This window comes from Notolepis coatsorum (assembly GCF_963971535.1).
Source record: "Notolepis coatsorum genome assembly, chromosome: 2".
Taxonomy (NCBI): domain Eukaryota; kingdom Metazoa; phylum Chordata; class Actinopteri; order Aulopiformes; family Paralepididae; genus Notolepis; species Notolepis coatsorum.
The window spans coordinates 166,931,289-166,957,626 of NC_140166.1; the positions used below are offsets into that span (position 1 = coordinate 166,931,289).

The following is a 26,338-nucleotide window of genomic DNA, read 5'->3' on the forward strand; positions in this document are numbered from 1 at the left end:
GTCCAAGGGTGGGGGCTGGTGAAGAGCAGAGGAGAGTAAAACATCGCGAGGGTGGGGGCTGGTGAGGTGAGGAGACAGGGAATTAAAGGTCCAGGGAACAGGCGAACCTCACAGTACCCCCCCCTCCACGGGAGCCACCGGGCGACCCAAAAATACAGACAGTGGGGCAGGGGACATGACAAAGCAACAAACAAAAAAAAAACTGGGCCATGCTAGCAGGGGAAGCTACACCTAAAGTGGGGCTAGCAGAGGGACAGGGAAGCTAACAAGGCTAACAGGGAAGCTAACAAGGCTAACAGGGAAGCTAACAGGGGAGTCAACAGGGGAACTAACTGGGGAACTAAACAGGGAAGCTAATAGGGGAACAAAAAAGGGCAAACTCACATACACTGTCTGTGCTGGCTGGGGTCGTCGACGGGTCGGGTCGTACTGTTATGGTTTGTAACCAACCCCAATCGCACAACACAAGACAGGTATGAGAGTAAGCCAAAACAGGGCATTTATTCAATACAAACAAAAAGCGGCACTGTCCCTTTAAGGGAGAACACAAAAACACTGGAACAAAGAAATAGGGCAAAATGTGGCACTGTGCCTTTAAGCGGCGAGCAGGCTATGGGGAAGGCTAAGGGACAGGGCCAGGGCAAAGGTCAGGGCAGGAACAGGGGCAATGGAGAGGGGGAACAGGGACAGAGGCCCGGGGAGGCGGGCTGGAGACAGGGACAGAGAAACAGGGTTAAGGCCTAGGACAGGGCGAGGGCCAGAGCTGCTTACAGGGATGGCAGGGTTCAGACGGCGGAGGCCTGGCAAGGAGATCCTCCTCGGAAGTGAAGAGACGCATCCTCCCGTGGGATAGGAAGCGATGCGCGCCGGCTTGAGCGTCTGGAGTAGGAGCGCGCCGGCTTGAAGAGACGCATCCTCCCGTGGGATAGGAAGCGATGCGCGCCGGCTTGAGCGTCTGGAGTTGGAGCGCGCCGGCTTGAAGAGACGCATCCTCCCGTGGGATAGGAAGCGATGCGCGCCGGCTTGAGGTCTGGAGTGGGACACTGGAAAACCTCCCGTAGAGGATTAGAGAGCGTAGACGGTGTCCCACTCCAGGCAAACGGCGACATGTGGTGATGGCTGGCACCTCGTCTCACGCCGGAGACGCGGCAGGTGATGGTAACGTCCAGGACTCCATGAACACTGAACACAGAAAAGGATAAAGAGTCCAGAACAAAGAACCAGCATACAGAACGACCCGACGAGGACTGGAGGGGAGGTCCAGGTATTTAAAGCCCTCTGGGGCGCTAATCATAACTTATCACAGCTGTGAAAGGTAGTCCAAGGGTGGGGGCTGGTGAAGAGCAGAGGAGAGTAAAACATTGCGAGGGTGGGGGCTGGTGAGGTGAGGAGACAGGGAATTAAAGGTCCAGGGAACAGGCGAACCTCACAAAGATGGTAAAGGGTAATTTCACCTAATAAGGTATTTGCATTCCCATAACCTGGAATATTCCTATTGGTACTTTTGTTGTGTTACACCTTCAAAGGAAGAGTTTAAAGGAGCATTTCACCTAATAAGGTATTTGCATTCCCTGCACATTTAAAGGTTTAAATGAATACGTTTAAACATTTACCTATTGAAATGATAAACTGATATAGTGTTTACTAATGATAAACTGATATAGAGTTTACTGGTGATAAAAGGATACATCCAATATCCAACCTTGAACCTAGCTTTTAGCTAGAGATAACCTCAGAGACGTCTGAACCAAACCTAATGTGTTGATCCAATCAATCTAGGACTTGATATCAAACTAACCCTCCTTAAAGGAGAGGTTATTGAAAGAATCTAAAAGGGATACTTCAAACAACTAGTACTTTACGTCTGTATGCCTGTATGTCTAGCTAGCGCGTTTTTAGTTAATAAACCGGTCATTGTTAACTCTGTCTCTGGTCTACTATTTTTTCAATTGTGCATATTACTCCTCTCCTCATTCGTACCTAGAACTGTGCCCGTGGCGAACAGCTGTTACTGTTAGTGACACAAGTTCACATTTGCATAGGATAACAAAGAAAGAGAAGTGCAAGACCAAAATACAAGCCATGTGGGGGGTTTGCTTGAGCTGGTCTGTGCACACGCGAGGGAACATGTATGCGCGTGCACGGGAGCGCTCGTGCACGTGGCGTCCAGGCAGTTCTGATATTACAACTGCACCCCTGGACATACCCCACACGAAGGTAAGGAAAAACTCACTAAAAACCTAGCAATAGGAAAAAAGCACCACAGGCAATGTGGAGGGGAGAAACCTTAGAAGGGACTTCCAAGGGGGGTATCTCCCTTCTTAGATGTCGGTGATAGTAGTGTTGCTAGAGTATAAAACAGGCGAAACAGTTGATAAGCATGTACATATACGTGTAATGAAACACAAAATAGGTACATGCAATAGCAACTGGGGTACATGAAAGATTGAAAATAGAGCTGATGACGGATCCATTTGAGGTATGGGGGCGACGTAGAGAGGATCGCATCCTCCCGGCCATCACCAGCTCCCACACCGGAGATGATCTCTGAGGCCGGTCGGAAATGCCGGCTTCTCCGCAGAGAACTTCCACAAGAGCATCTCCAGTGGAGACACGTGCGCCGCAGACAACGTCACGCATAACGCCATGTGTCCCTTCGTCTTTGGAAGGCCGCCCCGTGCCTCGCAGCCAGAAACAACACACGTTTTGTTCCAACAGACTTTTTTACCCCAGCGTTTGCAATAACTTTCACTTTACGCGTTCCCACACGGGGGGGCATGGCAGAGGAACAAAGGCATTTGTCGAATCACAAAATGTTCTGTTCCCTTCGGATTACGGACCATGACGTTCCCATTGCCTGGCATTTTTCACTGTGTTATTATGAAAATCCCATCCATATTAGACACACGATCTGCTGTGACCCAGTTCCTGAGGCAGATATTATGGGGCATGGAGGCAACAGCAGGGGGCTGCACCGGTTTTAATAATGCAGGTCTCTTAACGGTATCACTTACACCACTGGCACAGTAGCCACAATGATAACCCTGCTCGACGTTCACCTCATTATCCTCACAATGCATCCGGGTCACTGCGGCGCTAAGCATGCCGAATTTGTACGTATTGTCGTGTTTGCCGTGTGAATATTCTCCGGTGGGAATTTTTTTTTTTTTTAAAACAAGGCTGCAGACTGACTTGCAAGGCAGCGGTAGGTAGTAGGGAGGTACTGAGCAGGGAAGCGTCTGCAGCCGCAGCGCTGGGTGTTTTACGTCGTGGCCTGATGTGTCAGATTTATAAGACCGGTGCCCTACTTTTAGAAGCCGCCGCGGGTCTCTGCGTTACAACTCTGCAGACGGGACAGGCGATCCGGACGTGGGACACGCATACGTCAAGCGAGGGGCACCTGGGGGCCACCCAGTTAAAGTTTCACCGGCGCTTGTGATCTCGTCAGCTCTCAGAGAGCACCAGAGGTGGCAGGTGGACAGCCCGAGCATGCTGAGCGCGGAAGAAATTGAAACTTGAAACAGAATTATTATTTTTCTTACAAACCACGTGTAGCAGGGTCATATTCTCTAAGAGATTCAGAAAGGAGGGGGTCGGGGGGGGGGAGTCAGTGAGCCACCTGGAGCAGAGAGACTCTCATGGAATAGTATGCAGGGGAACAAAGGGCAAGGCAGCTGGAGGGCCTTCAACTCCACGCTATCTCCTGCAGATAAAAAACAGCCTGAAATGCTGCTCCTCCTGGTTCCAGGTACCCACTACCCACCCTCTGCAGACAGGGATGTTCTCTCTGCTCCTCCTGGTTACAGGTTACCCACCCTCTGCAGACAGGGATGTTCTCTCTGCTCCTCCTGGTTACAGGTTACCCACCCTCAGCAGACAGGGATGTTCTCTCTGCTCCTCCTGGTTACAGGTTACCCACCCTCTGCAGACAGGGATGTTCTCTCTGCTCCTCCTGGTTCCAGGTTACCCACCCTCTGCAGACAGGGATGTTCTCTCTGCTCCTCCTGGTTCCAGGTTACCCACCCTCTGCAGACAGGGATGTTCTCTCTGCTCCTCCTGGTTACAGGTTACCCACCCTCTGCAGACAAGAGATGTTCACTCTGCGAATGATCTCTCAGCACACGGTCGGCCGCGGGAATAAATAAATTAGCCTACAACACCCGTTCGAAAAAAACCAAACGACACAAAGGCAAAGTAAGCAGCGCCGGTTCACGGTTGCCGATCGCCAGACATCTGAACTGGCGATCAAACGAGCGCATTAACCACATTACTTCCTGCGACGGAAGAGAGGAGCCGCTCCTGCTGCACGACCCTGCAGAGGAGGAAGAGGAGGAGGAAGGGGGGATGTGTGTGTGTGTTCAGGAAGCGGACATAGAGGAGCCAGGCCAACAGAGTACAAGAAGGAAGGACTTGGGAGGATGCCCATATATGAGCATGCATGCTTATGAAACAGGATAGAAGACATGCCTGTGGAGGGCTCGGCCTATAGAGTGGGAAAACAATACTGTAAACGCAGCGTACACGACGCCACATCCTACACACAACACCATTATCACATTTATTGCACACACACACGCTCCCTCCCGGCCCACTCCCGCAGCTCATGTTCCACACGGCCCGGCAGGGGCGTCCATTCTCTGGTGACACTTCCATCATCCATCTCGTAAAGATGCTCATTCCGCACAGGAACCACGCCATTATGCAACGATTGGGTGGTAATTGTAGGAGGCTCATTGGGGAGATGCACCTTTTTTTCTTTTTTTTACTACAATGCAGGTGTTCCTTGCTATAGACAGAAACCTGACGGTGTCCAGTTGGAAGGCTGGTGGTGCATGATGTAGCGAACGCATGCATGTGTTATTCTATGGAAAGTTGCGTTATTCCATGAAAACAGTGCTTCGCCGTCCCCCACAATTCACCTTGTTACGTCAGAAAGAGACCTATACTACTGCTTATAGGACCGTGATTTGATCCGTCTACGATTAGAGTAAAATGAAAGAACAGGATTCCTTTTCCGTCTCTTTAAAACACATAAATAGATGTTTTTCCTGTGACCTGTATAAAAGGCCCAAAGTCCAACACTGGCGTTAGTGTTCAGTCCATTAACAGAGAGCAAGTGTCTGTTTCTGCAGACAGTGCAGAGTGAGGCCCTTCTGCCAGTGAACATCACACCTGCCCACTGGAAGAAACAGCCTTTGTCTATAACAGCTGCCCTGGTCATCTTGGCCGTGTTTCTCCCTCACACTGTAAATGCCAGGTGATGCACGCACACACACACACGCTCACACACACACGCACACGTACGCACATACATACACATACAGACTCCATAGTCTCCTAGAGCAGTGGTTCTAAAAAGTGGGATCCCCCAGGGGTCATTGAGTGGGTTCCAGGGTTTTTTATTTACTAGAAGTTATCACACTAAAGACTATCCGATCATAGGTTTCACTCCGCACCTACGGTATATAGACAGTTATGGGATTCTGGACTAAATTATACCTACCAACAAATATCTTATCAAATTCTCATCAGGTAAACACATTCCAAGCACACAAACAAGTTCCAAAGGAGAAGATTCATGTCACTGACATAGTTGGCTCCAACTCAATAAAAATTGATTCACGCATTGAACAAGGGGATTTCTACCAGCAGGGGAGGAGGCAATATGCTGCCCAATGCTGCCATCGTGTGGATAGAAATGTGTATGACAGAACTGAGATAATTCAGCAACAGATCTTCAGTGACTTTATTCACTGAAGAACATGACTGCAAGCGCTAACATTGAAGTACACGACTGGGCTGTCCATGACTAAAGAAGATCTTAGTCGACTAATACTCATAGGATTTGTCGTCAAATCTATGAGATTTGAGTTTCCCATATTCTGTCATGTTGAAAGCCCTCTTAAATCTATTGTTTACCAGGGATTATTAACTCATTCAGCATGGAAGAAAAAGCGTACAAATCGATGTATCCACTAACAAAGTCTTGACCAATTAATTACCAATAATGAACTGACTAATTGACCATGAGGGGGCTCTGCAGCCCAACGGTTCTTCAGATAAAGTTTGTTTACACTACAGGGTATTATATATGAATTTGTTTATTTATTTAGTTGCAGTGAAAGCTTGGGGCCAGCTTAGAAACAGACGCATTGTTGTCTACTAAGTGATTGCTTACCCTTGTGTTTCCTATTTTATTGAAATTATGTTTTTAAGTTACAGCAAATGGCTTTCTTTATCGCACATTATTTTGCCTCCAGGACGAGATCTTGTTTGAAGATCCTGGGGAAAGACCTGTGTTATATGTACTTTAATCATGTACTTTGCCCTAATGGTGGTGTAGGTCGTGGGTTCGATTCCCGCTTGGGGACCAGGTTTCCGTGTTGCCAGGTACCCAGGTGGGGTATCTCCCGGGCCTTTCTGTGGGGAGTTTGCATGTTCTCCCCGTGCTCGCAAGGGTTTCCCCCCGATAAGAGAAACCCAATGGAAAAACATGCACAACAGATCGCTGACGCTGTTGCGTCCCTGACAAAGACTGACAGGAGCACTTGGACTTTCTATTTTATACTTATTATACTTATTTCATACTATCTTGTTATTATCTAGCACACAGAAAGAAACATTTCATGCAAAGTATTCTGTATTCTGTATGACAACTAATAAAGAAACTTGAAACTTGAACATGGATTGTACCCTGGGCGTGGCGCTCGCTGCAGCCCTTGTCTGCTCCCGGCTGCCCTTTGGGGGAAGGACGACGGGATGGGAGGTGCAGAGAACATTTAGTCAGCGACTCAGTGCATGTGTGTGTGTGTGTTCCTGTGGGTCGCCCATCGCATGTGTGTGTGTGTGTGTTAATCTGATGACAAATAAAGACATTGCACGGAGCAAGTTGCACCCTTACTTACAATTCATTATGAATTGAAAATGGGGGACCCTGATGTAAACAAGACGAAAGTCTTTCTCTAGTCTGCATCCCCTTAACAATTGTGTGTATTGAGCCGTACTGTATTGTACCCATTCTGAAATCTGTTAATAAAATTTGCATTCAATCAATCACCGTGCAGATTGATTTATTGAATGAAAGTTTTATTAACAGATTGCAGAATGGGTACAATACAGTACGGCTCAATACACACAATTGTTAAGGGGATGCAGACCAGAGAAAGACTTTCGTCTTGTTTACATCAGGGTCCCCCATTTTCAATTCATAATGAATTGGGTGCAACTTGCTCCGTGCAATCCATTCTTTGTGGATTTAGCCCTACTTATACTTATATTCCCTTTCTGACAACCACACATGATTAATGTAAAAGGCTCACTTCATAAAATAATCTAAATCCAATTTTAAAGTATACCACATCAGATATATTCCAAAACTGTAATTGAGTCTGACTATTGCACCTAACTTTAATTGAGGGGCTTTGAATCTGGTCTGATGTTACCGACATAGTTCAGTTGACTTGGTCTACATGAAGAATAGCACAATGAAATTCCTCTGAGAGGGATAGAGTCAGCTCAAGCATTTACAACTAAATATCTTGCAGAGTGAATAGTCATTCTGTATAGTGACAATCTTCAAAACAAGACAGGAAACTATAAACGGTGGTTGGTTATCTGCCAAAGTGACAGCTGGCAGGGTTGGTTTTCCATCCTGCCTGTTGATTCAATGGATCACGGTATTAATTAGAGCTTCCCCTGGAAATTATGTCATTAGCCATCCAACAGCCTTTACACAGTGCAACATAGCACAGAACAAATCATCCAGCACATGTATAGAAAAACAAACTACTATTATTCCTGGGGGCATCACTCGAGACAGTGACTTCACCTCCACACCAGTTTAGTTTAATTTAGTTTATTTGGTTTATGAAAAGGACATTCATCATGTGTGGTTAACAAGAAGATGGTTGCACTAGATGTTTAGCAAGAAGCTAATTTCCATCTGTAATCCTAGACAGTAAACTAATAAGTACAAAACAGTCATACTGTCATATACAGTAAAAGAACACAGAATACAAAAAAACAAGAACACAGTCATATAAAAGCCCAGCCCTCCCTCCTGTTCTGAGTTTTCAGTGATGACATCACCTCCTGTTAATTTTCCCGCCTGTCTTCCCTCTTCCTGTATTAAAGCCTCTTTGTTAATGATATATTAATATGTCTCTTCAGGGGCGCAGTCCTGCTTAAAGAAACACGCCACCCAAAAAAGAAAGCTACATTTTATTCTGCCCATAATCTCACATATATCCCCAAACTAAAAGCGACAGTGTATAAATGAATTTGGTTTGAGAGTTACTGAGTTAAAAGAGTTAGAATGTGTGATGTCATCATGATGTCACATATTCCAGGAGGAATTACATACAGCTCAGTGAAATTATGAAAAAAAGGCCAGTGGCTGACAGTTGCAGGCTCCTTTGTAAGCCTTCTCTGATGTTTAAGACATGTATTATCCTCAAGGAATCCTATATTTTTAGCTGATCAATTGAGAACAGTCACACATTTCACCAGACAGGCGCTAAGTGGTGACCTGGTAATTAAACTGGTAAACTAATAGTTTAAAATCCACAGTGCGCTATAGAGCCATATTCAACTGGAGCATGCTACCAGTATCTACAAGGCAAGTAAAGAATAAATATAGTTTTGGTGTGAACTGGTGAACAAGTGAACTGATGTAAATTAGACTGATGTAGTAAAGATGTGATTGACTATTTTATGTTTTATTGAATTTTTTTTATATTTATTTATTATTTTTATCAATGGAGTTTCCCTTTCAGATGTGAGTTTTTGGGGTAATTTTGTCAAGGTTCTCATAATTCTGAAAGGGATAACTGCATATTGAACTAATTGTGTTAGGCCTACATCTACAATGTTTAGTATTAATTTTTTATTTATTTTGTGCTTTCTGGTTTTTTATTCTTATTTTAATTGTATTACTAATTACATTCTGGATTTGTATTGTTTCTTTGTGAGGACCCCGGGAAGACTAGCAGTCATAAATTTGGCAGCCAATGGGGCTAACACAATAAACAGTGCCTAGAAAGGCATAATGCAAAGACCTTGATACTTTATTTTATTTTCAGCATTTCACTGAGCGGTATTCAATACACATCCCTGCTCTTTAACTCAATAGCTAATCAAGCCAATTAAATTTGTATTTGTAAGTAGTTTTGGGATATGTGTGAGATTATGGCCATAATAATTCGGCTAATGTTTTTTTGGACGGCGTGTTCCTTTAATAATATTATCTATTTACAACTCCCTATGTGAATCCTGTTTAAACCACCAGAGGGGAGCATTAAACAGGCATTCCTGGAGAGATGTGAACGACTATTAGGGAACATGTGTGATTAATAATGGATAGACTGACAAAGTAGTAATGCTTGTAACTCGATTACTCCCTTCTCACAATTACAGCATCATGGGCTGGGGGTCGCAGAGTGCAAAAGTTGATAGGCACGGCTGACTACCTGAGAGTGAGACTGACCTTTTCTGAGGGAGTTCAAATGAGACGTACCGTCTGCAAGTCCTCGTCTCTGCCGTCACTGTAGTGTAGGCTGAACCTGTAAAGTAAAAGAGAAGTAAATATGGTTTAATGGTAAGAAACATCTGCTACAGCTTACCGTATAATTACCACATTATGTACCAGTGAGTGTGTGAGTGGAAAGGGTAGAAAACATAGGTGCACCAACGAGTCCTCAGCCACCAAGTGACAGCGAAACACTCTCTTTTGTCCTTTTCTCTGTCATTAGCAATCACAGCATACATGACACAACAACACACATGACACAAAAGGCAACAGGAAATACTTAGAGCGGAATTGTCCGGACCAGAGTTTCGCTCGGACAAAAGGAAAGCTGGCTTTCTTCTTCTCCTCTGCAAGAGATGTTAATTTCAAGCAGGGCAGCTGGCAGCCAGCGAGTTCCTACTAGGGAATGCACCGATCCGATATTGATATCGGATATCGGCCCCGATATGACTAAAATAGATAGATCGGGTATCGGAGACAATTTAAATAAAATTAAATAAAGAATTAAAAAAAGGTTAATAATTTTTATTTTATTTTTATAAATAACAATTCAGTACATCTATGTGTTAATTTGTTACATTTTGTTTCACTAAGTTAGGAAAGTAATGTTTTAAGTCAAGCCTGGTGTTGCCTTGCACAAAAGAATGATCCCAGTCTCTTCCACACAGTGAGGCATACAGTTTATTAATTGAACAATGGGTATCGGCCGATATACCCAAAGCCCAGGTATCGGTATCGGGACTGAAAAAGTTGGATCGGTGCACATCCCTAGTTCCTACCTCACAAGCTGATGATGACCAAACGATGATATAATAACACAATCACATTTGTCACATGCCATTTCAAACATCCTTCATCATCCTTAGCTGGACCGCGCTGACAACCTGTGGGCACGCTGCACAGAGGGTGGAGTCCCAGCCTGGCCTCTGACCACCACCACCACCACGCCAGTCAGCTGGCTATAGTCGGGACGACCACATTCTCTTCCACATTCCTGCGAAACCGTCTTCCGTTTGGTCTGCGAGCTCTCCGCGTGGCTGTGGGGAGGCCCGTACCACCTCCTAACGACGGCACAAAGCGGTGAAAACGTTCCTTTCCTTTCGTAGGGAAAAGCCGGCGCCCTGCGTAACTCGCTTGCATAGCTTCGCAATCGCAAAGACAACAAACGCAAACGCTCCCAATTCAGAGCGGTGAACAGAAGAGGCAGAGTAGGCCTTACGTGATATTAGAACTGTGACATTTTATTTGTGTGTGCATTCCCTAGTAATTTTGAGGCAGCGAGCCGGTGGCTGGTTCAGCCTGGCGTGTACCTACTTTTAGGCCATCAATTTGATTTGAAGGTGCTCAAATGACCATTGATTGGGGCAGCTGTTATGTGGAGGGCTGTTTGTTACCGTGCAAATACTCCACACAGTAAGACATGTCAAACTAAAACCATATACGGTAGTCTAGCTACAGTTACAATCAACTCACATGGCTCCATACCAGCACATTCTTTACATTCTAGAAAAACATATATCACAGCAGCTTCATGTTAACCGTGGGATTGGTATATAAGCTAATGTCTTTTGGGCTGTTATCTACATTCCTACTAATGGCACAGCGTGAATGTGAATCGACTTAAAGGATAACTCCACTTTTTTTTTAAATTAGCTTATTTAACATCTTCCCTGGAGTTAGACAAGAAGATGCATACCTTTTTTGTCTCTGTGCGTGCATTTTAGCTTTGGGAATAGACGCTCCGTTAGCATAGCTTAGCTTCATCACTGGAAGTGGGGGAGGACAGTAGCCTTACAGTGCCTTACAGTGTATTGCAAGGTCTGACATTGACCAAACTTGATATGCATGACCTTGGTGGGCTCTAGGTCAACTCCTGAAAAGGGGGTCAATGTCAGACCTTGCAATCAAAAGTTAGGGGCGCACTGAAATTATGGCAAGGGTTATTAGCCCCCTAATTTTTGATTGCAAAGTCTGACATTGACCCCCTTTTCAGGAGTTGACCTAGAGCCCACCAAGGTCATGCATATCAAGTTTGGTCAATGTCAGACCTTGCAATACACTGTAAGGCACTGTAAGGCTACTGTCCTCCCCCACTTCCAGTGATGAAGCTAAGCTATGCTAACGGAGCGTCTATTCCCAAAGCTAAAATGCACGCACAGAGACAAAAAAGGTATGCATCTTCTTGTCTAACTCCAGGGAAGATGTTAAATAAGCTAATTTAAAAAAAAAAGTGGAGTTATCCTTTAACTCAAAATTCAGAGTGAGGTTTCAGCACGACAGGCCCGCCGCCCTTGGTCCAGGAAGTGGAGGGGTTGCTAAGAAACAAGGTAGCAATTAGCCTAAATAGTGACTTATGTGAGCAGGGGAGTGACAGCATGGCAACTAGAAAAGACTACAGCACTATGTCAAACGAGGGGAAAGACGTGACAGAATCAGAATCACCTCGTACTTCTGTCAAGGTAACGTGTGACACACATCCAGTGATGCTACATTCACATAGGGAAGAGCCAGCTATACTGCCCTGCAGAAGCTAACTGCAGTAACTACAATTTCTTTCAAAATTGAGTTATTAGTGAAATTGAACTTCTTGATATCTGTTTTATCTTGTGGCAAAGTTTCAGAGTTCAATCTTGCTCTGTTTTGGAGAAAAAGGGTATAAAGAATTGCTGTAACTACAAAATCACTGGATAGTCTCAGGGTGTGTTCACATCTGAAAGTCCAGACTTTCTGGTGGACCAAATGTGAAAATGATACATTGTTTGCTTTTGGTCTGCGTTCACACTACCCTGTTTGGTGCGGATCTAATTTGTAAACAAAGGACATGCTGTCGCCAAGTCGTTCATCTATTGGACTAGCACTCACACACGTAAACAGTTGCCGCCAGCGTATTGACACACCTCGCCCACATGCCGACTGTTTAGATTTCATTTGTCTAGCTGTCACTCTCATGCCTGGTTGCTATGCCTGTCACAAGTGACGTATTAACATTTGCGGGTTTAGCGCGTGAGGGAAAGAGCCTTCACCTCGTCGTTACCCCACGTTGATCCTCGACTCATTGCTGTATTTTTTAATTTTTATTTTTTGCCGCTGTGAGATACAGACTGAGACAAGGCTGCTAATGTGAGGATGAAGTTATTAGGTGGAGTTGCGCCTGCGCGCTCTTTGGGGAAGAGTTGGGTCGCGACTCGCGCGACTGCTCATTCATCTAGAGAGACAGAGAGGAAGAGAGAGACTGTCCGCGCGCCTGTCATTCATTTGAGTTGGGTTGCAACGTGCGCGCAAGCTGTCACTTGGCGCTGTCAAGTTGGGTCGTGCGACCGCCGCCACTAGGCACCTGTCACTCATTTGCTCTAGATTAGATACTATATAAAGTTCGTTTTGCGTTCACACCAACAGCAAACGAACCATGGTCCACTTTGAAACGAACCGAGTCCCAACTTTTCAAGAGGACCATGGTTCGGTTGTTTGGTCCTCATTATAGTTCGGTTTGCATTCATACCTGTACAAACCAAACGGACTATCGATCTAAAGGGACCATGGTCCACTTAAAGGGACCATGGTCCACTTAAAGGGACCATGGTCCACTTAAAGTGGACCAAACAGGGTAGGTGTGAACGCGCCCTTAATTAATGTCACTGTGTGTGTAGTTACTGCGGTTAGCTTCTGCAGGGCAGTATATGCTATAAAAGAAAAACAAAAAAGAAAAGACAAATGATAAAAACTAGCTAGCCCAAGTCCACACAATCTGAATTGTAACAGTTGAATATATTGTTTAAAGGGTGATGAATGGTAATATAGCGTAGGCAGGCTATGGTGAGGCAGGGATATAGTCCCCAAGGAGGTTTTTGTTTAGTTATAGCGTGTGCGTGTGTGTGCGTGCGTGCGTGCAAAATAAGAAAAGGCTACTTCATTTAGAGGGCAGGGGGCATACGTGGCTCTTTGGGGGCTGCCTGGCAACAGGCAGGGAGTTTGTCATGGCAACCAGAGACAGTGCACTCCAGTGGAAACCATTTTCAATTAACCAAGTCATAATCTGGAAGGCTAACAATGTCAAAAAAATTCTATTCTACACTTCTAACCACACTCATATTTTTTTGCAATGTCAGCATAAAGAAAAAGATCATCACAAAAAGATCACAGTATCAAACTTTGGACAGATCAATAAAAAGTGCGGCACAATGATTTTTCTTGTCCAAAGCCTCCACAATATCATTAACTACTTCAGCAGCAGCAGTCACAAATATGATGCTTCTTAAAGCCAGATTGAAGAGGAGATACAATGGCATTTAAACAAAGGAATTCCTTAATTTGTTCATTTACTAGCCTTTCAAGGACCTTGGCTAAGATAGAAAGCTTGGAAATGGGTCTGTAGTTATTTAACATTTTGGGGTCGCCAGCCACCTTTCAAAAGTGGGAGCACAGAGGCGGTTTTCCAGACCTCCGAAATTACATTATTTAATATAGACATATTAAAAATATGTGATACAGGTTCAACTATGAAATCAGCAGCCAGACGCAGAAAGTAAGGCGGAAGTTTGTCAGGGCCTGCCGACTTCCTGGAGTCCAGCCCCCTTAAGGCTTCACACACTTCCCTGACAGAAAAAGGAGAGAAGGATAAGCTACTGGAGTGACTACCAGAAGCAATCATAGGGGGATAAAGTGCTGAACAAGGAGCCAGAGGCTATAAAATGTTAATTAAAATGATTTAGCATATTTTTTTTATTACACACCAGGACAGAGTCAACAACAATACTAGGAGGTAGCTCAGGGGGAGGCCCGAGCCGGCAGAGAGAGAGTTTACTGTTTTAAAAAATCTCCTGGGATCGTTCAGATTTTCAGTGGTCTGAGAAAGATAGTAATCATCACTCTTTGCCTTTTTGACAGTCAAATCAGTAAAGTGATTTCGCAACCGACGAAAAGAGAGCCAGTCAGCCTCAGAACCGGACTTCCTGGCAGCCGCCCAAAGCTGGTTCCTTTTACGAAAGAGGGTTGACAGACAGCTCACCAGTAAACCAAGGGCTAATCTCGAGCCTGAAACGACGGAAAGGGGCATGTTTCATGTTTATTCATAAAATAACTAAAACGATCATAATTCCAGGAGAGATCAACATCACCAATCAAAAGAGTGCAATCCCATCTAAACTGAAATATGTCATGAAGGAAAAAAAAATTAGGTTTCGTTATGAATAATACAGGGCTTAGAGCGGGGGATTTTTGTGTCTCTGATGGCACCAATCACACAATGATCACTAAGATAATTTGCAAAGACTCCAGTTGCAGAGAATTCATGAGGCCTGCTGGTGATTAGAAGGTCAAGGAGAGACGATTTGTCTAAGCGTTTCAGATTAAGACGGGTAGGCCCTTCAATCAATTGAGTAAAATCAAAAGACAAACAGTGGGCTTTAAAATCATCGAACACAGGAGAAAGCCAATCCCAATTTAAATCACTATCAAGGGCAATTTCATTGAAATGAAGCTGAGCTAACAGCTGCATTAAACAAGGCAGTGACTCTGAATTGGCTGAAGGAGGCCTGTAACAGCCAACAATAGTTAAACATTGACCACCAGACAGTTCCAAATTGAATGCTAAGATTTCAAACTGCTTAGGAGCAGATTTGGAGAGCAAGACGTGTACAGTGAGATTTGTTTTAACATAAATCGCCACACTCCCGACTTTCCGGGGGCGATCAGCTATGTATATTAAATCCATTAATAGCAACATCTTTGTCCAATATAATGAATGAATGAAAAAGTTTATTTTTGAACATGTATTCTCCATATTCCTCCAAACAAATCACAGTATCTAGCTCCGTCAAACAGAACAATCATAATAATAAAAAAGAAAGACATTATAAACAAAAAGTCAAGAGCAATGTATTTAGTTAGTTGACATGTTCAAAAAAGGAGTAGAGGCAAGCTAAGACTAGATATAACATAATTTAGTATAATACATTATAGAATATGCTTTTACTTGACAGCAGTAAATGCAATACAACACTACATAACACAATATAACGAAAGGTTATCCTATAACCTAGTTATATGAATACTGGCAGAGCGTCTCGCTCTTGCCATTATGAGATAACTCTTATCTCCTAGCACCTACTGTGCTCATGAACAAACAATTTGCATCCATGCACCTGACCAGGCCACGCCCCAGTGTCCTCCTATAAGACGCCGGACATGGTCACACTCTACCTTACTCGGAAAAAAAGTTTCCAACATTGAAAACCCAACCAAGGGACCTCAGGGCGCTGAGAGCGAGACGCTCTGCCAATATTCATATAACTAGGTTATAGGATAACCTTTCGTTATATTATCATACTGTCATCGCGTCTCGCTCTTGCCATTATGAGATATGGGGCAGAGCAGACACGTGGCCCGACAAGTGTACCCCCTGAGGGCCCGTAAGCCCCACTACCAGGGAGGAGGGGAGTCCCGTCCACCCGCCCGTCCTAACGAAGGGGGGGAGGAAGTCAACTCCACCAAAGTGCGAAAAAAAGGGCAACCAGAAACCGCTAAAAGCACACAGTACAGGCGGGACCACGTGTGACACAGCACCCCGTGGCACACACCCACACACCCCTGCTAGCCCACCAACTGGCGGGAGGCAGGGGAGGTCCCAGACCTCAGAACCGCCTGGGAGACAGAACCCCCAGTCATGTCCATGAGGTAAAACATAACAAAGGGACCCGGGGAGGACCAGGAGGCCGCAGCACAGATGTCCTCCACCAAGGCCCCCCCTAACAAGGTGGCAGAGGCCGCCACTCCACCAGGGGGGACCTGTCCAGCCAACGTGTAGCAAAGGGCAATGCCCTCGCACAACCAATGTGACAGGCGCTGCTTGGACAGTGCCTTACCTGCGCGAGGGCCACCGTAACAAACAACAGTTGATCGGCAGCCCTGAGATCCTGCGTCCGACTGAGGTAAACCCCCAAAGTACGGACAGGACACGACAGATGAAGGCTCGCCTCTAACCCACTAGTGTGAGGAGGCGGATGAAACGCCTGAATCACAATATCCCTGGAGCGAAAAGAGCTCCGGATATTCTTTGGCACGAAGACTGGATTAGGCCTCAGAGTCGCACCGCTATTGGCTTGAATAGACTGAGGCCGCACCGAGAGAGCACACAGCTCACCCACGCGTTTAGCGGAGGTGATGGCCAAAAAGAACGCGGTCTTCAAGACAGCAGATCCAATGGCGCCTGCTCAAGAGGCTCAAACGGGGCCTCCGACAACCGGCCCAGGACCAGTTGGAGGTCCCACTCGGAGACAGAGAACGTTCCACAAGCTTGAGACGCAGAGCGCAAAGCAGGAACGTCCCACGAGAGGGTGGCTGAACAACGCTCCGCCCCCACACTCGACCATATGCCACTCCCCAGCGTAAGCCGCGGTAGAGGACGGAGCGCGCGCGTACCGGATAGCCTTAACCACAGAATAGTCAAGACGCATCCCCACCAGATTCACACTGTCAGCAGCCAAGCCTAGAGGCTGCCCCAGAACAGGAAGGCAGAACAGAGTTCTGCGTGCCTGAGAGAGGGCCCGCGGTGACCAGGTCACGGCGGGGCCACCAAGAGCTGAATCAGGGCCGGGGACCACACAGCTGAGCCCCGGCCCGGCACAACCAGGACCAAGTCCCGCGCTCCCGACGTACCCGCCCCAACAGCTGAGCTATCAGGTGTAAGGGGGGGAAAGCGTACAGAATCCCGGACGGCCACGGAATCTGTCCCAGACTATGTCTAGACGTAGTCCCCACTCGTCAGGGTGAGGACAGCCCCGTGACATCACACCTGCACCCACATTCACCCTGCCGGGGATATAGAGAGCCCTCAGGCAGAGCAGATGGAGAACGCCTATAGCCAGAGCCCGACCACCGCCCGGTGCAGACGGGGGAGCGTACTCCTCCCTGTCCGACAATATACGACGCTGACGTCGTGTTGTCCGTCCTGACCAAAACACGCTTGCCCACCACAAGGTGGTCGAGCCGTTTGAGGACCAGAAGGACTGCCTTCAATCCCAACACATTGAATGTAGCGCAGACAGGGCAGCATGGCAACTGCCCCCTACTGCGTTGGTCCGACACGTCCCCCCCCCATCCCATGAGGGAGGCGTCGGTGAAGACCGTGACATGTGACAGTCTGCTGCCCAAGGGGACCCCGCAGGTGAGGGCACCAGACCCCCAGAAGACGAGGTCCCCCAGTACTGACATGGGAACCTTCAGCCGCTTCCATATGTCTCACACGGGTCCATTTCCATACTGGAAAAACCCACCTCTGCATCCTCCTCATAAAGAGGAGGCCAAGAGGGACCCCAGCAGCAGGCGCATCACGGACAGCGCCGTAACCGTCCTAGGACGGAACCTCCCGAGCGCGCAGAGAACCTAACCACTCGCCGCCGCTCTGAGAGGGATGCCCATATAGACTGTGGGATATTTGTAGATATCCTGATGAAGAATGTGCTCAGTCAACCGAGGCTTGGATAATAACAAAGGTTTATTAACCAAACAGATAGAATACATAGAGAGAATGGCTGAGGCTCTCGCCCCAGGTGATCAGCTGAAATTACCCAGGTAAGAAGCCTTGATTGTGGTCGGGAGGAGCCCTTTATAGTTCAACAAAGGGGGTGTGTGGTCCCATTTGATAGGTCAGATGGGGGGGAGGGGTACAGGTTTGGGGACACAGGGGAGGGGGGTGATTCCACAGAGAGGGGGGGGCACAGGTAAGGGGAACATATTTACATGAGGACATATTATACCACAATACTCACTTTTCTTTCTTATAATGTGGGTGAGATTAATGTATAATATACCAGGATTGTTTGGAACAGGTAAAAGTGGGGACCGATGTAATCCATCGGTTATCAGATAATGAAAAAAATAGAAAATAATTAAAATAATGAAAATGTTGGCCAATGTGTTCTGTTGGTTGGCCTAATAATTTAAACTAGTATTATTTATATACATGATTCATGACATGATCGACTGGACTGCGGTCTGTGTTATTTTGATATCAGAGATGTGGGAATAGATATCACCCTTTTCTTTTATTAATCGCTCAAAATACCTATATCAATGAGTGGTCCTCAACTCTGATATCAAACAACAATTAACATACTCATTAGAAGCTATCGCTGTGCAAATATCTTGGCATACCTTCAGTCGTTCATGTCGTGACTCAGGGGAGCTAATGTGATCTGGTTGTACATACAGGCATCGTAAACCAATTAAATACATGCACTGGTCAGAGTGCACAGGGTGAAAAAACAAAATTGTGTGCATAATTATTAGGAATAGGATTTACACATAAGGCTAATGTGTACAAAATAAAATTGAAAACCATTAACCTAGTGGTTAATATAAAAGGTGATTATGATAATCGTTATGCATTGTTCTGTGGTGCATACTATCAATGGTCAAAACAAACTTGGTGTCTTGGAACAATCCAACTGGTTCTGCCCTGTTTAACAATACCATTTTGCAATGTGACTCTGTGATCATTTCTCATTGTCATTATAAAATTGGTTAATGCAATCTTACTGATTGTATTTCATCATATTCCTAGTCAATAATTTTCCAGATACATATGAACTCTGTGAAACAGTTCTTGTTTGTGAATCTGACAGTTGCTGTGAAGTGTTGATCATCTGTTCTCGGTCTGTCGTGTGGCAGGGCCAATACATACATAACAATGTGGACAATGTGTGTTCAGAAGTATCTTGTTCCACAGGTCTCTGATGATGTCTCTTCTTGACGATGCAGTCGGGAACATTCACTGGTCGTCGTTCATTCAGAGGGGGCCTACAGGAGGTCGCCGTCCGCTCCCTGTGTACCTTGTCAAGGGTCACCGGTAGCAGTCAACTATAGTGGTCTTTTCCTGCAGCCTATGTTGTTCTCCACCACCATCACATGTCTGCCACTGTGCTCACGCTTGGCCCCTATCAGGCCTAGAGACATGGTGGTCAGGGCGTTTTTGAATGTGTTGTGCTGGTTTCGCTGTCCTCTCCTCGTCATTGCGGTACCACTTGATGGAGGGCGAGGGCCCGCCGGTGTAGTGGCTAGTCAGTAGGACGCTCTCTCTCACACGGATGACAATCTTGTCATGGGAATCCACCTTGATGGTCGGGGACTTCAGTTCGGCCGTCAAAAGGTTGATCTCCTCTTCGTCAGTGTCTCCTTGGTCAGTCTCCTTCGTGGTCCCCTGCTCCACTTTCTTGGGGATGTCTGTGGGCTGGGTTGGATGGTTCTCCCACGGTTGTTGTCGTCGCCTCTGGTTGTGTCCGCAGCTCCTTGGCGGCGTCCCTGGTGGTTCTATGCTGTCGTGGGTCGCTCAGGTCACTGGGTTGTGTTCCTCTCTGTCTGGTCCTGCCGTCGTTCGTGGTTCAGGTCACGCGTCGTCTCACTCGTCCTGTCCTCTCACCAATTCGTGATCTGAGGGTGATAAACACTGCCTTAGAAAACTCCTCACATAAATGATTCAACGCCTTTCTGCTAAAGTGGAAAATCATTTTGGGATTAATTCAATTCATTGTAAAATAAAATCACTTAATTGACAATAGGAAATGCAAACCAATTGCATTAGCAGTGATAAAATCACTTAATTGACAATAGGAAATGCAAGCCAATTGCATTAGCAGTGATTCCTTACGTCAAGAAGGTCACATTCACTACAATTTTATCAGATCTTGTATCTAACTAGATCTTCCAGCATTACACTTTAAATAAAATTTGTAAATGAATGGCCAAAGTCTTGAATCAGATAAAATAGCTCCTTGTCTTCATATTCTGATGGTCTTAAATTGAAGTTGATCTTACCTCAGGCCGCGTACGATGGTGTGCTTCTTCAAGATACTTACCTCGCCATGACTTCTCGGTTGTTCTTCACATCTCAGTGTGGCTCATCATAGCATAGCATGGGGAAAAAACATAAAATCTAGGTAGCCAGTTAATTTTGCATGAAAAACCATCATTTGTTTTGTCATCTAACCCTAACTAACCTTACTGTCATGCATTTGTCCTAATAAACTAACCTACACTGTAGCACTCAACACTTTGATGACCATTGTTACTCAGCTGATAGAGGTGTGCCCTGCCTGATGTCCTGTCGTACAGAACCTGTGAGTCGCTTTGGATAAAAGTGTCAGCTAAATGATCAATGTTGTTGATATCTTGTACATTTAGATAATTGTGCTGCAATTTTGGTGGTTGATAATTTTGCAGTCATGGAAATGTATTAGTTGTTAAAAGAATAGTCTAAGGAATAGTCATGCATGTTATTGGTTATAAACAGAGAATAGAAGGAGGGGATTGTAAGTAGTTGTTTTCATCATTAATCTTTCATCTCGGGCACTTCTCTAATTCATGTGCCTCTTGAAAAGAGATGATGAAAACGACTGGTTAGTTATTGTTAGTATGGGAGTTAGGTAGATTTTCATAACTGCAAATTCATCACCGGTGTCTAATTCATGTTAATTAAGTGGTTCTCTGTTGCCATCCACCGCCAGGTGAGTTCATCAAGTCTGTGGTCACGAGTGTAGGCATTTGCATTGCTTTGTCTCCCAAGTGTAAATCTGCATCTAAAGCGATACTTCCTACTATACTAAGTGGAGATACTAAGTTGAGTCTCTATAGGTGTGGTCAGACTGGCTATTTGCATTGTCTTTCACTCCACATCGTCCTCAGCTGGTTTGAGTGTTCAAATGTAGATTACTTTGGGGTCTCAATTTAAATGATTGTAGCTGGTCTCACTTTGTGTCTTGTCTGTGTTCAGATGCAAATCACTGGAGTTTCAACTTTTGTGATACAATGTGTTTACACCCATTCTGCATCTTGACCCAGAGCCAGATCTCTTGGTTGTCTGTAAATACAAACACATGTTAATTTCCCACTCTTTTCTTTTATTCTGGGTGAATCCGGTGTAGTCATGCACTGTTTTGCATCTCGCCTCAGAGCCAGATCTGTAAATACAAACACATGTTAATTTTCCACTCTTTTCTAAGACCATCTGAGTGGGTTCTCCTTGATTGTCTGTGAGCTTAACAAAACATCAGCTATTTCTCATCCATCCTGTCCTAGGATGTAATGATAGTGTTATCATTTATCAATCATATCGCATATGTACACAAGCATCATATGAATGTGGAACCACACATTTTGAATCATGTTTAAAAATGTCTTACAATGGAAAGGGCTAGTTATCTTTCATTGGTTCTTTAGATAAACACATTAACTCAAGTGAATATAACCTAAACATCTTACTTTTAAACATAATCTATGTTGTTTGTGTTCCAAGTTTTCAACATTGAAAGCTTATAAAGTCTAATCTAACGCTGTTTATGTGGACTACAATTCCTGTACTGCCATATACTGGGAACCGGAAGTGTTTGTTTAGCTCCCATGGTCAGTATGCCCGGTACGCCCACAGATGTATTATAATTCTGAAACAGACATTGTAATTAGCTTTATGTGACTTATAATGTGTAAATTAAAGCAACATAAACACTCAAGTGATCTGAGATAGTTGTAATTTGCTGTAACTGAGATGATAGTTGTGTATATGTACAGTTTCTACATCAAATGACTCCCTTTTCTTGACTCCTTTTGTATCACAAACAGTACTGAATTTTCAAATCTGGTATGTCATAAATGTACAGATGTAGCAGTACTGACTATCTGTATGTCATGTATGTCATAATATGTCCTGATAAATTGAAAATGGGGGACCCTGATGTAAACAAATCTGGTATTGAAAATGGGGGACCCTGATGTAAACAAGACTAAAGTCTCTCTCTGGTCTGCATCCCCTTAACAATTGTGTGTATTGAGCTGTACAGTATTGTACCCATTCTGCAATCTGTTAATAAAGTTTTCAATCAATCAATCAAAGCATCTATATTGATGATTTTCATACTCACCGGGGAAAGCTGCAATGTTCGGTTCGTTTCTCCGGTGGTCTGGGATAATGCAATCCTGGAAACACTCTTCTGCATCTCGCCACCGCAACTCAACATTTTCCAATGGCAGCGCGCACATACATATACAAATAAAACATATACTACACGTGGATTTCATATACCTTCGGCCTTGGGCATATTAAACTTTACGTTTGCCTATGGATAGTTTAATATAAAATCATAGCTTCACGGCGCGCATAGCGTGACGTCATCGCTCCATGCAACGTTCGTGCGTTCTCATTCGCCTCGGAAATAACACTTTGCAATTCATACAGTATTTTTCCAACGAGCTCTCAATAGCCTGGAATTCCTATACCAGCGTTTTGTTACCGAATGAACGCGCCTGTGCATATGTGAAACGTAAACAACCTGAAACGATAAAACTATACTTCCCCAAATGGCCGTTCCCGTGGGCCGGTGTTCTGCGGAATCCGGAAATTACTATCCTAGTTTGTTCCCGTGAACTGCACTTCAATGTTATTCTTTGTATAACGGTAACTCGTCTCTCAATGCTCGTCGCGCTATCCGCAGCCGGTTCTTGACTCAATAAAGCAACGCGACGGGTCCTATAATACTTATGCACATACAAACGAGACTTAAACAGACAAACAAACATTAATACATATAAGTTAACGTGTGTGTATATCTGACTGTATTGGATCGCTGTTCGTTTAATCGCCCAGCACCCTGCTGCGATAAGGCATTTATACCCTTGATATACACTATACACCGTTATTAAAGCATAACGACCGAATCCTGAACTTCGAAATTTAATAGCGATATATTAGATTATATATACCTTTTAATCATAGTCTCGGTCCCTTCAACCAGCGATTAATGTCTCGTTAAATGTACATTTACGTACTGTCGAGGCACCGCCGGTTTTCCTTCCCGCTCTCTGTATGATTAATTGATTAATTCAATCCAAATATATCGTTTTCAGGAATGGAAGAGGTTGTGAGCTTATTTTAAGGTTGTATCTATGAATATATATCGTTACTCTGTTAAATCTAATTAGATTATAACAGCTTCTCGGTCCTAGCGTCCCGCCTCTTTGCCACAAGAATCATAGAATAGTTTCTAAGAGAGTCGCGTTTTCCAATGATATCACTCTAATAAGCTCACGTATCTTCCTTTGTTGACAACCTTACTGTGTGCCTTAGCTTTTGGTCGGCTCCGACTCGACCAGGAATAGCACTTCAACCTTTGTGCCTAAACTTTAGGGACTAGCACATATAACCCATCCTTTCAGAACCGCCTGATAAGGACCCAGGTGCACGCGCGCCCTGGTAACGATTCTCAATACAGATCAGATATATTAATGCACATTATTCTTACTCAGCCATGGTCTCAATATTTGACAACATTCTGTAATATTCACCTGGCACAGAGAAAAGCGGGAAAGTTTTAATTCCTTTCCATAAATTTTTGGTCGACCAGTCTATATACTCACTTTTCTCTGTATAGATGAAATGATACAGCATGCCGGGAGGACGCAAAAAGTCCGTCACAAGTTCGTAGACGCCAATTGTGGGATATTTGTAGATATCCTGATGAAGAATGTGCTCAGTCAACCGAGGCTTGGATAATAACAAAGGTTTATTAACCAAACAGATAGAATACATAGAGAGAATGGCTGAGGCTCTCGCCCCAGGTGATCAGCTGAAATTACCCAGGTAAGAAGCCTTGATTGTGGTCGGGAGGAGCCCTTTATAGTTCAACAAAGGGGGTGTGTGGTCCCATTTGATAGGTCAGATGGGGGGGAGGGGGTACAGGTTTGGGGACACAGGGGAGGGGGGTGATTCCACAGAGAGGGGGGGGCACAGGTAAGGGGAACATATTTACATGAGGACATATTATACCACAAGACCTTGAGCTTAGAAAAAGCCCAAGTACTCCTGTCTGTCTGGGAAGAGGAGAACTCTACTTCCAGTCTACAGCTAAATCCAGGCTGGTGAGACACCACCTGCCTGGTATGAGACCTGGCGATCTACCCTGACCGGCCAAGGACCAGAACGTCGTCCAGGGCAGAATACAATTCGGAACCCCCGACGATGCAGAGGCCCCAGCGCAGTCTCCACGCACTTGGTGAAGATGCAGGGAGCCAGAGAGTAGCTGAACGGCAGCCTCTGGTACTCGTACGCTAAGCCCTGCAAAGGAAGAGTAGGTAAGCCCTAGGATGGAAGATCGGGATGCGAATACGCATCCTACAGGTCTACGGAGGAGAACCAGGCCTGACAGCGTCTAACAGGTGGGAGACGGTCAACATTCTGAACCTTCCATGGGACAGGTCCAGTATGGGTCTGACACCCCCCCCCCCCGATTTCTCGGGCACCAGAAAATACCGGGAGGAAACGCCACGCATCGCGTCCTCCTTTGGGACCACGACGATGGCTTGCTTCGCCCACAGATATTGGATCTCGTCGGCCAGAGCTGTCACTGCTGTTGACCCCGACAATAGGGTCTGTACCAAACCTGAAAACGGGTGGGGTTGTGTAAACACAAGTCCCTGCCTCAGCGTTCTCTCCATCCACCTCGACATATGGCACTGCTGTAGCCATATGTGATGATAATCCCAAGCGCACCCGCCGCCACTTGACGCTGGTCCACCAGGAACCGTAGATAGGCGGCCCGGTCCCACCCGCTGTGCGTTGCCAACCCTGGACCCGCCAACCGCGCAAGCAGGGTGTCTCGAGGAGTCGGGATATCGGACCCTGACACTACCTGGCAATCGCACCCAAGGGGGGACCCCGACAGAAAGGGACGGTTTGATACGGGAGAAGCTGACATCACACTGGGTGACAAAAGCTCCCCCACTGAACACCTCCCCGGCATGGATTGCTGAGGAACTGTTCTACAGCTGGACATGCAAGGCGTGAGGTCCCCACACTGCCCGATAGGGTGGGTTCCTACACACCGTAGCCCTGCAGTGATATTACTACCACCCAAATCACGCACGCCTGCCTGACCACCGCCGGTCTTACGGCCGTGGGAAGCACTAACGTGATACCCGGCCTGGCGAGGGCGGGGTTGGGGGAACTCGCGCTGCGACCCCAAGGGCCTCGAACACCCCCGCTGACAACCTTTGTTGTTGACAGACACAACACCAGGCTCACCAACACAGACGCAGAACGTGTGGCGTGGGAGCCGTTTGACAGCACAACATTCTCACGGACAGACCCAGGCCTAGCCAGCAACTGGGTGTCAGCCCCTGTCCCCATGAGAAGCAAAACGTGGGGCCGCTTGCGCTTCATTGAAGGCACGCGGCCCGCAGCCAAAGGAAACAAATCAGAGCCCTTATTCCGCTGGTGTTGGGGGGGGGAGTGACCGGAGAGCGAGCTAGACACAGCTAGACGGCGACGGTTTTTTAGGGTGTGCTCATCTAATGTAGCCGATCCCTCGGCCGCCAAGGCTGTCGGCCTTGCGATCACCTGTTTTCTTTGTGTCCAGGGTACCTCAGGCAGGGTAAACACGGCCGCTGGTTGAGGGCCTCGCCACAGCCGCTGGCGAGGCCACGCCCTCACCTCTGGCTGCGCGGTGTGAGGCGGTGTGGGGCCTAGGTCAAATACCGCCTGCGCTCCTGCGGAAAGACCAAAGTCCCTCTGCGGAGAGGAGAGCCCTGAGGGAAAAAACGTCTCTCCTCCTCAAGGGGAGACTGATCCAACCAAGATGCCTGTAAACAACCGTTGACAGCATCCTAGCCCTCCCTGCGGTTATAGCTTGCGGCTAGGTCAAAGATAATAACCTAAAAACCTTGCGCTATGTTTCGACGTCGGCTAGCCCTAAGGCCCCACCACCCGACACCATTTTTGACAGAAAAAACAGCAATTCGTTGCTGTCGCTGCTAATTCTATACCGCGGCGGT

The 26,338-nt window shown here is 45.9% G+C and overlaps 1 protein-coding gene across 1 annotated transcript in view; it reads right to left on the minus strand.

Moving 5' to 3' along the window:
• The window catches only part of gng12b (guanine nucleotide binding protein (G protein), gamma 12b), a 90,979-nt gene that overhangs the window by 36,240 nt on the left and 28,401 nt on the right, over window positions 1-26,338 (minus strand). Inside the window, exon 2 of the mRNA XM_084338202.1 lies at window positions 9,485-9,560. The gene's annotated coding sequence lies outside the window, so the exon portion shown is untranslated. The remainder of the gene's footprint in view (window positions 1-9,484; window positions 9,561-26,338) is intronic.